The sequence below is a fragment of the Parasteatoda tepidariorum genome, chromosome 11 (genome assembly GCF_982258835.1).
Source record: "Parasteatoda tepidariorum strain Cologne lab strain chromosome 11, Ptep-v5.0, whole genome shotgun sequence".
NCBI lineage: Eukaryota > Metazoa > Arthropoda > Arachnida > Araneae > Theridiidae > Parasteatoda > Parasteatoda tepidariorum.
This window is the reverse complement of record NC_141765.1, coordinates 49,123,974-49,140,148: the sequence shown is the minus strand read 5'-3', so window position 1 is coordinate 49,140,148 and position 16,175 is coordinate 49,123,974. Positions and strand designations below refer to the sequence as shown.

The 16,175-nt window shown below is 27.9% G+C and overlaps 1 protein-coding gene across 2 annotated transcripts in view; it reads right to left on the bottom strand.

Moving 5' to 3' along the window:
* Positions 1–16,175, bottom strand: part of LOC107451042 (carbonic anhydrase-related protein 10-like) — a 295,406-nt gene that overhangs the window by 205,048 nt on the left and 74,183 nt on the right. The window lies entirely within an intron of this gene.

The following is a 16,175-nucleotide window of genomic DNA, read 5'->3' as shown; positions in this document are numbered from 1 at the left end:
TAAAACATAAGTGGGGAAATGTTTTCTTAGTGGGTTAGTTAATTAGTACAGTTTCATAAACATTTTGCTGTTTTTAATGTATAAAATTAATAGCTCAGTTCTAAAAGTTTCAAGCAAGGCATCAATGCAAACATTACAATAAAAAATATTTTATTTTCAAAATAGAAATAGAATCTTATCGTGATTGATCAAGTTATGTTCTCTTGAAACTTACTGTGTGAACCATCTCTCCAAATAAATGATTTGAAAGAAATGGTATTTTCTGTATGTAAGTTGAATGAAAAAATTAGTAATATAACATTCATAAAGGTAGCACATATATTTCTGCGTGTATAAAAATGTACATACAGAGCACAAAAATTGAACACTTTATTTTGGTTGCTGGGAACTAAAATTATAAGCAGATACTTAAAAAAACAATTGGAATAGACATTTCATTATTCCTTAAAAAGTATTATGTGAAAGTTTAAAATATTCCGTAACTTTAAAAATATTTTAAAGAAATTTTTCTGAAGCATTAATAAGAAAATGCTTTCTCTCTGGGATGGAAAATAATTTCAGTCATAGAGTTTTGCAAACATGCTGCTGCTTTTGATATATAAAAATTAATATCTATATTCTAAAAGCTTCAAGGTATACATTAATTCAAACATAAAAAAAAATATTTTAGTTCTAAAGGAAAAAAATAGAACCATATCGTGCTTAATCAAGTTGTGTTCTTCTGAAGCATTTTATGTGAACCATCTTTCCAAAGAAATATTTCAAAAGAAACAGTACTTTCTGTATGTAAGTTAAAGAAAAAAATAATTTTACATTCATAAGTGTTGCATATATTCCCTCCAAGTTCGAAATTTCAATGTAGTAAATGTTTTCCAAATTATAGTTGCAAAATGGAATATTTTATTTTCAAAACAATTGAATCTATTTACTTGTTCTTTTTTATAAAAAAAAACCAAACATCTTAGCCCTCTTATATTCTTTCTCTGCATAAATTCATACATTTTGTTATTTTTTTCCATCCTGTTATTAAATTTCTCCGACAGTTTAGCAATGACTTTTGGTCGTGACTCTTATATAAATGCAAATTTCCTTGAAGTCAAGTACTTAAAAAAATGATTTGTTATCTAATATGGAAAATTTTTCTAACCGTAAGAAAAATCCTTTTAGTTTCAGATTTATTCATTTTAAACTAAGATTTGTGTAAAGTCTTTGTGTGACTTTAGAAAAGATTATTTGGAATTCGTTTTATCTTTGGACTTGAAAACCCAAATTAAAATGTAATGAGATTTATAAGTAAATATAGTTACAGTTACAGAACATAATTCTCGAAATTTTTGTGCGTTGAAGTTTTCAAGTGTATACAACTTTTTTTAATATTTCGTTGAGACAAATTAGTAACACTTTTATAGGGTTCAACATAATTTACTTTCGAAAACACTAAAAAACGCTTTTAATGCAAGTATAATATAACTGAAAGTTAATGATATGAACAATACCAGACGAGAACAGCAATATTTAAAACTAATAAAGTGAAAAAGAAAATGGTAAATAATAAACATTTTTTTCTTTTGGTCAATATAAAGACTCTTTTAATGTAATTTTATTAAAGCCGCTTCACCGTGTTTTTTAATTATTAATTTTCAGTTTCTTTAAAAAAATTTTATTAGAATTAAACTAAACATTACGTTTTTTAATTTGATTTTCTTCTCTTCCGTACTAGTAATTAAAATTATTATTAGTTAAGTAAAAAATTGATACAACTTCATAAAGACGCTGCTGCATGATTAATATTTATTATAGTTTTTTTGGATAGTGTATATCGTATTGCAATTGCATAAAATATTGTATTTATCACCAAAATAACTGTGAACCATAATCAATGTAGGAAATAGTTTTATACTCTTGAATAAACAATAGATATTACACTAAGCGTTATATTCTCCTGCTAAATTGTACATGCTGTACATATATAATTATTTAGGCAGGACGTTTGTTTACATTACGAACTAAAATTTGCAATTGCCGCAAACAGCATCTGTAATGCAGTAACTTTATTAATATGGTCAGACATATAGAAAGAGTCCAATTTTAATAGAATATTCTAAAAATTATTATATACTTCCCAGATTCTATTTGTAATGATTTCTTTCCTTAAATTTAACAATTAGCTGCGTGAGTTGAACGTTTTGTTGAAACTTTAACATATATATATTTCTATATTTAAGTTCAAATCAAAAGTAAACTTTTACAGTGTTCTGAACTTTCCATATTTATTTGTTAAATATTTTTTCTGCGATTATTTTTGGTAAAATAAATATGTACTTTATTAGAATTTATTGTTAAGCCTCATCTTTCAGGAAATCTATTTTCGCAAAATAAAATTTTATAAAGTATTATGAATTAACCAATTTTTATTAATTTTGGGGAAGCATATTTTTATATTACATAGTAATCCTCCTGGGTTACGGAAATATAATGCTTAGTGATTAATTCGGAAAGCGTTTGGGAGTTGTCGATTTTTTTCTAAATACAATTTTAAAATAGTATTTCCTTAAATTAAATAGATCTATATTTTACATTAATTTAAAAATAATGATAAAATGTTTTTCGCATTTTTCAAATTTTTATTTTAATTTCCTAATTTTGTTTGAAGAAACGTGGTTTAATGCGCTTACTTATAAAAGCAGTAAATCTAAAGAAAAAAATATTTAAAGGCTTTATTTAGTTCATAAAAATATTAGTCATCTTATTGGCAAAACCACGATAATTGGTTTGGACTGCTTCTTTCAAAACATTGTTTTTTGAAAAAAAGGACCCTTAAACTGTTATCAATTACTCAATTCAGATTAATTACATAAAAAAGATTTTTCGAAAGAATTTCATTCCAAAATTAAATTGGTTAAGAATTCGAATGTGTAAAAAAAAATTTTATGCACGTATCTATAGATGCATTCAAATGCGATTATAAAATGAATTAAAATATTATTTATGAATATTTAGTATTATAAGCAGGTTTATGAAATTCTAAAGTAGAATCGATTAGCATCGAACATTTTCAGAAAGTTTATTTAACATTTTCCACAAGAACTATACCAATCTACTGTTGAAAAATGATTCATTAAAAGATTTAATAAATCATTTATTTTTTTAAGTTTAACGTTCATGGCTTAAAATATGTTCTAATCGATTTTAATCACTTATTCAGAGTCAAACCATATGTATCATCTATGCAAAAATTTATACCATCTAAGAAATACTTTTTCTTTTTGCCTCTTCACAAACTTCTACTCACGAAATTTCTAACGGATGAAATTTGGCAAGAAGTTATATCTAACTTCATCGATTCGATATTTTAGTCAATCACTTAGCGTATAATATTTATCTTAAATTTTTGTTTCATTTTTCTTACAGAAGGGAAATTTGGATGGTAGCCAGAGAATCTTTCTCGTAGTTTTTATTTATTTAAATTTCTACTCTTGTTGACAATGTGTCTTTTGCCTTAAAAATAAAATATCTTCTGAAATTATACGGAAAATCATAATCTTTAAATCTGTTAACCTTTTGAAGCAGATGGGTCACCGGTGTTCCTCTTATATATTCTTTTATGTTTATTCTTATATGTATTTATTATATGTATATATCTGATGCTCTAATGACGAGCAAAATATATTTAGGTATTTTTTAATTCAAAAAAAAAAGTCTAATAACTAAGAAAACCTGTTAGATTATTCGAATTATTTTTTATTAAAATATAAAATCCAAAAAAAAGTAGTTTGTATTCTTTTTTTATTCGAATTCAAAAATTTGCAATAAATGATTTTTCAAATGAAGGAAATTTTAATGATAAATAACTGTTTCTTTTAGATCTAAGTAACTGCAAATTTGAAAACAAATATTGTTTGGTCATGCTGTGTTTAGAAAACTTTACCTTCAACGCAGAAAGAAACCCTGATGTTTCATGCTGTATTTTATAACCGTAACTTGTTAAAAGGTTAATTATAACATTTTTACTTATTTTATCTTAAATTAGTACAAAATAATGAAAAAGTTGTGAAAAATTTGTTTAATAAAAATTCTGTGTCAAAGGGTTAAGTCAGGACAAGAAAATTTTAGTTCTCCTGCCAGGTCAAAAATTTTCCTTTTTCCACCATTTTAATAAAACATTTTTAAAATGTTGAAAATGTAATCTTAATAACTTTTTTGCTTTGTTTTAAAGCCATAGCAGATTGTAGAAAATTAAGAATTTAATCATATTTATTCTGAAGTATTAATAACAATCATAACTTAAAATTAAATTGTCATGAAGTTCCAATGACTCAATTATCATCGACGTATCATTAAAATAAAAAAGATAGATCAAAACTGAAAAAGGTGCAAAGATAAAAAAAAAATATCTATATATTGTTTGGCAGTAAGCTGTGTTAACGCAGAAAAAGACTTCGGTACTTCGCACTGTCTTTTTTAACTATAAATTATTAAAATGCTAAACATAATATTTTTCTTCTCCTTTGACCAAAATTAATACAAAATAATGAAATAAGTATGAAAAATATGTTAAATAAAAATTCTGCATCAAAGAGTTAACTTGAATACAAAAAAGGCATAATTTTCTTTTAAAATCTATAAGCTGGAAATTAATGAAGAAATTGAATTAACACTCTACTCGTGTGGGGACATATATAAATATATACTTATATAACTACCCAAATTTCGTAACAATAAGTTATTGAAATGCATAATATAATTTTTTTCATTTATTTTTACCTAAATTAATACAAAATAATAAAAAAAGATTTAAAATATGTTTAACCAAAATTCTGTGACTAAGAGTTAATTACAAAAAGTGATATAATTTTATTTTAAAATAAGTGAAGAAATAATTAAAAATTGAGCTAACTCTCTAACCGTGTGAGCACATATAATTCTATCTAAATTTCAATAACTAATTTTTTTCTTAGTCAGCCTAGAGAAATAATTGTATTTGGAGGAAGTAAAGTGAAAATGTGGTGAGGCTGATAAAGGTATACTTCTTACACCCCTAATGATCTACTAACTTACAGTTCAGAAAACATATCTCGAGTATCACAAAAAATCAATTTCATCCATTAGTATCCTAACATGTTTCAGGCAATTTCACGTCATTTTTCCTTGACGTGTTTGATGGATGAGGTATAGGACCGAACTACAGTAACTCACAGCCAGTTGCATTAATAGAAATCTTAGTTTACGCTCTGGAACAATGTATATACTACCTTATAAAACTTTAAATGAAAGATGAGGTACACTGTTTTGAAAGAAAATGAGAGTTTGATATTTAAGAACTCGAAGTTATATGTATTGATATAAGCAATACTTACGATTATTTTTTGAATTATAAAATTCTTATTTAATATTTTTTTCCTTTTAAATTTAACTAGGCCAATATTTAAAATCTTATAAAATAACAATCTCGACTTGCGTATTACCATTACATTATGAAAATTTGATGCTCAAAATTGTCACTGCAAAAATTTGATACTCACGAAATTTTGTTCGTTTCTTTTGACGAAACCGTTTCTTGGTATATGCTCCAAGAGAACATTTCCTTAACGTGACGAAATAACTATCATCACTACTTTGAGGAAACGAGTTTCGTTAATAGTGAAGAAGTTTTTCGTCATCCATTTAGTCATTCTTTCCACAAAAAAAAAGCTTGAAGTGTTAATTGTATCTAACTTTTCTAACAATCACTTTATCCTAGATATCATATAGCTTGTTCAATGTTACCTTATACACTCAAGAAAGACAAGTAGAACAGAGATACAAATTACACTCATGCCTCTAGTGGGACTCTAATTTGGGATCTTCCTAGTACAAGGCCAGTGCTTTTTGGTCATCATACAGTGTGGTCGGCGTATTACATAACTTCTTTCCAATCTTCACGTTTTATCCTAGTTTCGTCATATAAGTTAACAATCTCCTACATTGCTTTACGATGAGGTTGAGTTGAGGAAACATTTTCGTCATATTTGAGAGTTCCCGTTTCGTCACAAATCACGAAATTGCGTTACGAAGTAATATTCAAAATTAGCGAAACATTATACAAAGTTTGTTGAATCGTTAAAAGTGAGAGTTTTACTTCTGAGAGTGCATATAACTTAAGAGTGTTAATAACTGATAATAAGATAAAACAATACTTTGCGACATGGGAAATTTTTTTTCTGTAAGCTATTGTTTAAAACTTTTATTTTCTAAAGCTTAATTACGTTTATTTTTAAATATCAGTAGTTGTCAAGAGAAATACTTGGAGGATAACTTATTAAGATAAATACTTTCAAGCACGTGCATGATCTGATGTCATTATAAAACTTTAGACTGTTTATGTTATTTATCGATTTATAAGTAAAAAACAGTTCATAACGCTTAGAGGATTACTTATTAAGATTAATATTTCCAAAAACATATATGGCATGATGTCATTACATAACTTTAGACAGATTATGTTATTTATTGATTTATAAGTAAATAAAAATTCATAATTGAAAATATTGGATTTGTTCTATTTTTAAGATAAAGTAATGCTTAGGTATTATTGCATTTATTTTAAGTTTAATTGGTATCATAATTTATTTTACTGAGTTAAATATTATAAAAAAGATATTTACTTTCGAGAGTCAGAACTTATTAAAACTAATCTTAGATAGTTAATTCATAGAGAAAGCTTTACGCACTATCATAAATATTTTATGCATTTTACTATGTATTATACTAAAAGAAAATAAAGTACAGTTGTGCCAATTTATGAAAAAAAGGATAAAAATTAAAATAAATGTTTCAAGTGGAGAGCTAACGAAAAAATCTTAACATCTTTCAGGATTAAAAAAGAACCACTTAAAGTAGATTTCCTTTAAGTGGGCTCCTACATTTTGAGTGCTGGACTTTTGAAGGAATCGGTACTAAAGTGATTTCTTTGTACTTTTACTTATAACACTCCAAAAGGCCCAATATTAAAGTTTCTGATAAAAAACTGAAAGATTGTTCAAAGAAAAGGCTAACTGAAATATTCCATATTTTTTTCGCACTTTTCGTCTCCTCTCATGAATCTAGATTCTTATACCATCTGGAAAGAAAGCTTAGTCTTAAAAAAAAGGATTCAGTATTTTGTTACTCTCCAAGTTCATTGATTCAGAGTTAGCTGAATATGGGAATTCTCATGGGTCCCTGCAGTAACAGTCTTCTTACTAGATATGCGGTGCATTCCTCTAGGTGTTTTCGCTTCTTCTAGCTGGTTTTACTCCTCCTCGTATTGGAAGAGGTAAAATTAATGCCTCCTTAGTTTTTCACCTGAGCTGCATCTATTTGTGAGAACCTTTTCTGTGTCTATGGAGAACTCTGGTCAAAACACGTTTTATGCATTTTAACTGTTTTTCGAATGCTCTTTTTTCCAATGAAAATAGTAATTTTTATACTCCTTTGCAAGTAAATTTAAGATCATTGCGGCATAGGACTGCATCTATTTGTGAGAGTCTTTTCTGTGTCTATGGAGAACTCTGTTCAAAACACGTTTTATGCACTTTAACTGTTTTTGGAATGCTCTTTTTGCCAATGAAAATAGTAATTTTTATGCTCCTTTGCAAGTAAAGAAAAGATCATTGCGGTATAGGACTGCATCTATTTGTGAGAACCTTTTCTTTGTCTATGGAGAACTCTGGTCAAAACACGTTTTATGCATTTTAACTGTTTTTCGAATGCTCTTTTTGCCAATGAAAATAGCAATTTTTATGCTCCTTTGCAAGTAAGGAAAATATCATTGCGGTATAGGACTTAGTAATAATCCACGACTGCATATAATTCCGTTTTATTTCATTATCAAATTCTACAAATATACTTTCAAAATAATATGAAATATATAAAGAGTTAAACACGTACTACAGTAATTTAATTCGGGCTATCTTTTACGATATATATTATTGAATTATTTAAAAAAAAAAGGTTAATGTTTGGTAGTTTTACTGTAATCCAAGACATGGAGACACATTTTTATAAACAAGAAGAATAGTCGATCTTGAAAAATAATCAACTATATGACGAAGCAAGAGCTTGGGATTTAATTGGTATATGGCCTTAACAAATCAAATGTGAATTAAGGAGTTTTACTTTGTTTCGCTGTATAAGAAAATCATTTGCGAGAGACAATATTTATTATTCTTTCATCTGTTTTGTAAAATACGAACAGAAACTATTATTTAAATATGGTGCAAATCTCTGTCTCTAGTTTTACGGTAAACAAAACAATAGCCTTTAGTCAATAAGTTTGCTTTCCTCAATTCCATGATTTAAGTAAGCAAGCAAGAAGAAGATTTTGCAACAATAGTGTTGTTAATGATGTTGATATACATGATGTTGATGCGCTTGGCATCCATTTGGCGTGTAATTAGATGAAAACAAGCTCTCTCAATAGGGATGATGGTCTTAACTTGTTACGGAGTATAGTTATAACATTTCATTTTTGTAACTTTTGTGCTTAAAATTTATTGTACAGTTTGGAACCGAGATAGTTCAGGGATTAGCATGGGTTTTGCTGCTATTAGGTAGCCCAGTCCACAGAATTATCTCCAGTGGTTCATGGGGCATGGGTTAAAATGCCTTTCACCGCCTAATAATCTGAGATTCGGTGATTTCTTCTCTTTTTTTTCTTTCTTTTATGGGGTTATACCTTACAGTTGGCCTCGCTGAACAATGTTGATCCATATCTGTACGATCTAAGCATTGGCTTTCCAGCTCATTTCAGCTGTGTTTCAGTACATATCTTCGGAAGGAGCAAAATTGCATTCACTTCGATGTCCATGAAAAAGTAAAATATCATTTTGGGAAATACATTATTAGTTTAAGGCTTTTTTCAAAGCATAAAATGAATTTTTTGTTGAACTCATATTATAGGAATATATTTTAAAATACGTCAAGTGTAAAACAATTCGTGAGTTCATAACATTTTTACAGTATTGTTTCAACATTTTGAATTCTGTTGGCTCATAAAATTTCCCTTTCTTATTCGATTTTATAATTGGAATTTCAATTTTTCGTTTTTTATTTGCACTTGGCTCTAGAATTTGCCTTTGTGCATCATCTTTTTTGGTACTACTTTTAAAAACAATGTTTTACAGACATAAATTGATATAACAGGCTCTAAGTTATTTTCATCAAAAATTTCCCTATCTATTAATATTTCTGGTTTATTAGGCACTATCAGACCAATACCTAGATATTTTAAATCTGAATCAGAATTTTTCTTAACACGGCCATTTTTTGTTGTATCGCTATGTATCTTTTAGACTTGTCGCAAAGAACAAGAAAAAAATAGCAAAGGAGACAAATAAAATTGGGACACATAAAAAATACAAATAAAAAAAGATGCATTAAAAATCCAAATAAGAAAGGACATATAAAAGATACATAACGATACAACAATTAAGTCGCGCAATATTTATTACTTAAGTAAAAGGAATAACAAGAATCAGAAACGGAATAATATCAATAACAATAAAATATTTCTTGGACGCGAAAGCAATAGTCTATTCTATTATTTGGACTTAAATTGCTCATTAAGTGTTCCATTTTTGAAATATTTGTACGTAAATGGTTAAATTGCAGGGTTCTATGCAAAATTAAATTTCATGTGAAATATTTGCCCCTAAATGTCTAGATTTTAACTTGCTTAAGTTTAAAGTATGACTTATTTAAGCTTTTGCTTAATCTTATCGCTTCAGAGTATAAATCTTGAATAATATTTCAATACTTAACCTTTTCTCTCTAAAATATGCTAATTTCCGCAATGATGAATTCTTTATTTTAACGCTGCAGTTAAAGAAAAAACATTATTTAAAAATAGTGTTGATTATATTTGCAGTAAAATGATCCTGGCATCTTATAAAACTCCAATTTTAACTTATTATTTTTGCTCGTCAATAATTAATTTTTATTATGCTAAGATTCGAATCTGGATCACCTCATTTAGAAGCGAGTGCTGTATCCTGAGCAACCGAAGCTCTAGTTTTCATTATGAAGAAAAATCTCGTATTGTATTTTGAAAATTTTAATGAAAATTTTAATGATATAAGTGCAAAACCATTTACAATTATAGTGTCTCACTCTTATAAGATTGGCAACGTAACTACATCTACGTAAGAACGTACGTAAGAACATTACATCTAAAGAAACATAATAATCCAATAAGCATAATTTTAACAATAATGTCTGTTCACGTTTTTGTTTAAGCGATGTTCAAAACAATAAAATAATTGTTGAAAATTAAGAGAAATTTAAGAAATAATCGTAAAAAGATTTTGAAAAAAGTTCAAGTTATCTTCCGGTAAGCAAAACTGAATGAACTGCCCAAAATTTAAACAAACGGCTTTAATGTGTTGACGCTTAGGGTGAAAACAGTGAAAATTATCTTTTACAATGTATGCGTCTTTTACCAGGGTCATAAAATTATTTTTATATTATAATCAAAAAATTTTTTTCACAAAACAATAAATAAATAAATGAATGAAAAATATAGAAGTCAATAAAGATGTTTACAAGGCAAAGAAATGAAACAAATTTCTATTGTTACAATACTTGATTATTGATCTTAAGTTTGAAATATCTTCTCTACAGTCAATACAGATTTTCAAGGAAAAGCATGTGTTTATAAGGAATATTAATGAAGTTTTTAATAACTTTCATGGTATTCATTATTTACAAATGTTCCTTTTTTTCATTCTTTACAAAATTTTTCTTTTCTTGCTCTCACCTTCTTCGACTTTCCATTTATCATCCACAGAACTTTGAGTTAAAACAACTAATATCTTTGCTAGTCAAATTTTCCCCCATTAATGTACAATTATTTTTGCAACTAGATTTTTCATAATTTTTTTTTGTCAAAAATCGGTAAATATAATAGAAACTGCTGATATTAGAATCAAAATAGTTATCTCTTTATTTTTCTAATTCATTTTTATTGTCAAGAATATTGAAACGAAACTGACTTCTTTTTCAATTTGCAAATTTCTTACACACTTTGCAAATCAAAAACTTTTGCCCATACGTTATAGAAGTTTTAAATTCTAAACTGTTAATAAAAATGCCAATAAAAAAATACCTAGTTCCAAGTAATTAGTTAAGTGCATGGTCTTAGAGATTTGTAATTTAGTAAATTGATTTGCTTTCTAAGATACGTAATGTGCTCAAAATCATTTATATCAAAGTGATCTCATCTTTTTTTAAACAGCCTTTTAAGCATTTATTATTCTAACTTACTCTAAGCAAACGCAACAAATTTACACTCAAACAAGTTACTTTTCATTTGAGAATAACTATTCTAAGAAGCATTAAGCAAGCAAATTGAAAATGAGAACAAGTTTTTCAAATAAAAGTAAGCAAAGGATTTTTCTTCTTTATAGAATTTTCTTAACTATTTCTAAACCTTCTAAGACAGGGCAAATTAAATATGAAAATTTGTTCCAGAATTTCGAACATCAGTTAATTAACTGTAGAAAAGGGAGTTTGTAATGCAAGTTTGTACTCGTTTAAAATGGAATAAATTCGTATCTGCACGCAAAACTCAGCGAACTGTTGCAAGTGTTGCAAATAATTATCTCATTCCATCAACGTAGGTCCAGAACTACCGAAAGACTCTAGTTTTCATTAAGAATGAGTTACTTCAATTTGTGAAAATGCGCGTTGTCTCTTCTTTGTCATGCAAATAATGAGTACAAGCGTTCTTTGGAGTTTATTAAATTAATTTAAACATTTGTTTTTAATGAATCTTTGAATAGGCCGTAAAAAAAAACGAAGTTTGGAAGAATTTTACTTTCTTTAAAAAAGTTTAATTAGTTTTGAAATATGAAGACTGAATTCCTTTTGTTTGATTAAATTCATCTACAATTATTACTTTTTTATTTTTACAGTAAATCATATATTTTAAAAATTAAACACGAATAAACTATTTTTTGAAATAGTATTTTTTTAATCAAATTCTCTTTAAATCAAATTACTGAACTTTAATATAATTTAAAATTGTTTTTTTTAACATTGTTTAAAGTAATTAGCATTTTCTGCTCTTAAAATTTGGTTTATGATTTAAAGAAAAGTGTAAACAAATGTAAAGACATTTTTAGAATTTTCGTTGTTATTTTCTTAAATTTAGAATATCTATGTTAAAAATGTCGCACATAATCATATTTTCAAACATTACATTATTGAATATATAATTGATAATTTTACTGTATGCTATTGAACAATAAGAATAATAAATATTTCCGCTTTACCCTTTAAACTCTTTTAGATAAAGACTACATATATATATATGGAGAGTGAGGGAGAGATTACTAAAAAATAAACGTTGTTTCAAATTCGCAAAAATTTTATACTTATATTCTCTTTTTAAATAAAATATATTTAAAAAAAATATTTAATCATATTGAATGCTTAAAATTGTTCTTTTAACTGCCTAAAATCTACAGAAATAGAAGCCATTATATTAGTTTCTTCAATTTTCATAGGCTATATACATATTCATGACACAAGAAACTTTATTTTATAAGTAAATATCATTATATTAGTATCTGCCTTTCATTTGTTCCGTATGCAACATACTTACTTTCGTTTTTGAAAAGAAAGTAACTGATTTATGTTTTGTTAAGTCACCTAAAGTTGATAAACATTTTATAATACCTTTTGTTTTTAAATTTAGCTGAGAATTTTATAAACTAATTATTATAAGCATTTTTGATAGTAAACAAAGTTACATAGCAAAAAGTAATGATTCAACCAACTTTCTTGTTATTTGTTTCTCAATTTCCCTTTTGCATCGCATGAGCTAAAATTAAACTATTCTTTTGACTTTCATTCCAACCTTCTAAAATCTTTCTTTCATTTCAACTACATACAATATATGCTTGCTTTTGTTTTGGCGAAGGAAAAGAAACACTACAGACATCCAAACTGAAAACAAAATCAAGAATTCGTTCTGAAAGAAACGTCATATTTCACGCTTGAAAAAATGAAGGTCTATCTTTTTTACCATGAAGGCTTAAAATTTATTCAAAGCCCTCCGAGAACAAAAATTTTTGCTTCTATGACGAAAATGTGCCAAGGGAGTTAACACTGAAAGAAGAGAAAACTTGAGTTTGTACTAAAAACATGTTTTTCGTGTCTTCTAGTTTTGCTATATTCCGATACGGTAAAGGGCTTACTTAGTTTATTTTGCTGGGTTAAGCTGATTTACTTGTTAAAGAATTTGGTAGTTTCTAAAAGAGATAATGTAAGGAATCTGGCACTTTGTCTAGGTTGTAGTAGAAAATAGGCTTAGTAAAATGCACGGATGTCTTAAGACAGTAAATTTGAAAAGGATTTTTTTTTTATTTACAAGCTTTTTTCCTAAATTTTAACGCAGATATTTTGTTGTTATTTATTGGATATAACTTTATCAAATATCAAAGCGAGTACATGTTTTACTCGTAGTTTTGTAATTTTTAAGTTGATAGATATAGCTTATTGTTTTATTTCATATCTAAGCATTGATCTCTGAAGCACCCAGGTTTATGTAGTAGGACATATTCTTAAGTTCAAATTTATATTTATTTTACCTAATATTACATTATAGCTAACTTATTTATGTTGAATTCGCTGAGATGAAAAGATTCTGACTATATTCACTTGATTTATTGAGTAACTAGAAATTTCAATTAATTATTGCGCACTGAGAAAACAAATATGGTCAAAACTACTAGATCATGATAAAAATTTACCATTCTTCTGCCTCTATGGGAACACCAAAGAGATTTGATAATGATATTGATAAAATTACAATAAAATGTGGTTTCATACTATGCGATAAAATATGGTAAATGGGGTAAAATATGGTAGTTTTATGATGGCACTGTAGATAGTGGCTTACAACAGCTATTAACGGTTTATTCGGTTAAATTTATTTTTAGATTTTGCATGTTTTACTAAATGTATAGTAAGCAGAACTATAATTTTAAAAACCAATATTTGCATTAAACAATCACCATATGAACAGAAAAATTATTAAATGAATGGTTTTAATACCGTAAATTTCGGTTTTATTAACCATATTTCTTCAGAATAAGTTTATCAGAATAAGTTTTTCATGTGATTACGTATTTAGCAATTCCGAAGAACATGAATTCGTGCTCTAAACGTTATTCACGTAGTGCAGTGATGAAAGACAGACAATATTTAACTTATAGTATCTATGATCCCTGCAAATACTTTCGGGAATCAAACCCATTCATTATAAAATAATTGACGAAATTTATTATAAAAGATTAAAATGGGGATGGCATTTGGACGACCTAAATTTGGTTAGCACTAATTTAACACATGCCCAATACCTGGAGTCTCTGCCACCCCTCAAGCACCCAGCTACTTCTCTCGCTGTACCCTGGAGCAAAGGAAAACCGGATAACAATAACATCGAAATCTACACAGACGGATCAAAAATTGATGATAATGGTAGCGAACCAATGCAGAGTAAAGTAGGATACGCAATCGTCGTGAAGCAAAATGGACTTACAATCGATCTAATCTCCAATAGATTAAACGATGTAGCAAGTATTTACCTGGCGGAGCTGGAGGCTATTAAACAAGCTGTTATTTACATCAAAAACAAAAATTACAAAGATGCGAAAATTTATACTGATTCGCTGTCCTCGTTACAAAGTCTAAATGACCCAAGAAATCGAAATAAGATTATTGAAGAGATCAAAGTAAATATAACACCAAGTATTAAACTTCACTGGGTCAAAGCACACATTGGAATTGAAGGTAACGAGGAGGCGGATCAGCAAGCCAAAAAGGCCACAAGCTTCAGCCGGGTGGGAACGATGCTCCCAGTGGAAAGAACATTCATTATTAGATACATCAAGCAAGCCACAATGAATAAATGGAAAATTGATTGGAGTGAATCAACAAAGGGCAGGCAGACATATAATTTCTTTAAAGATCCCACACTTACTCGCCTGCAGTCAAACTTCTATTTAAACCAATTCTTAACGGGCCACGGAGTTTTCGGAATATATCAGCAGAAATTTTTCAATAAACGAGCAAATTGTAAATTTTGTGGCAAAGTACAAGACATTGACCACCTCATAAAATTTTGTCCCAAATTCCAGAGGATCCGTGGCAGAAAATTGGATCAATACACTCAACATCAACTTTATGCTGATATTGACTGCAGGGAGAAAATCATCGAAATTCTTGAATATACCCTCGATGATCTGCTTGCCCCTGCGAGCACACCTGACTAATTTTATCTGGTTTTATTTTTAAACTTTCGGCTTTTAGGTTTTCTGGTTTTAAATTTCTGCTTTTAGGATTTTACTCTGGCACTTGCCGTTTCCATGAGTTTATTCTCCCCTTAAACTGGCATCTTCCTTATACATAGGACATTCAAAATGAAATCTTGCTCTTGGTCAAGTTCAGCACCCTCTGTCTTACCTGGGGTCATCTTTGAGTGTTATCACCTCAGTGATACTTTGGTTTACCTTAGAACATTTTAATCTTAGAGGCACTTAGCCTTGAAAGGGAGACACTTGAACTTTTAGTCGACTATTTTATTTATTCTATTGGGCTTATTTTAGTCCTTTTATTTTTAATGTGATTTTTCATATTTTACCATTTGATGTTTTACTTGACCTTACTTTTGTATGTTTTTACCTGCATTCTTGACACTTTTATTGTCGGTTGATTTTATCCACTTTGATGTTTTAAGCACTTTTAATCTTTATTCCGTTTTATTTTTATTTTACTTTTTCGATTTTGGGATTTATCCTATGTATTTTAATCTTTTTAATTTAGTACTTTTACTTTTCTGTAGTTTGGTAGTGTTTAGTCACGTGCAAACGGGTGAAACCCTTATCCGCAAACTCCTTCGGGGGTAGGTCGGTTACTATTGGTCTTATAGTATCTATGAATGTATAATAGTGTCCTCCAAATAGACTGGGATTCATATTAAAAAAATCAACTTAAAAATCACTTATATAAATCTTTTAATTCTTAACTTCAAAATCATTTCGAGACATTCGGAGTTAAAATTTACTGTTATAAATTCATGATATACAACTATCCATCACAATTATCACAAAAGTTAATAATTGAAATAAATGTTTACATCATATTTTTTTTCC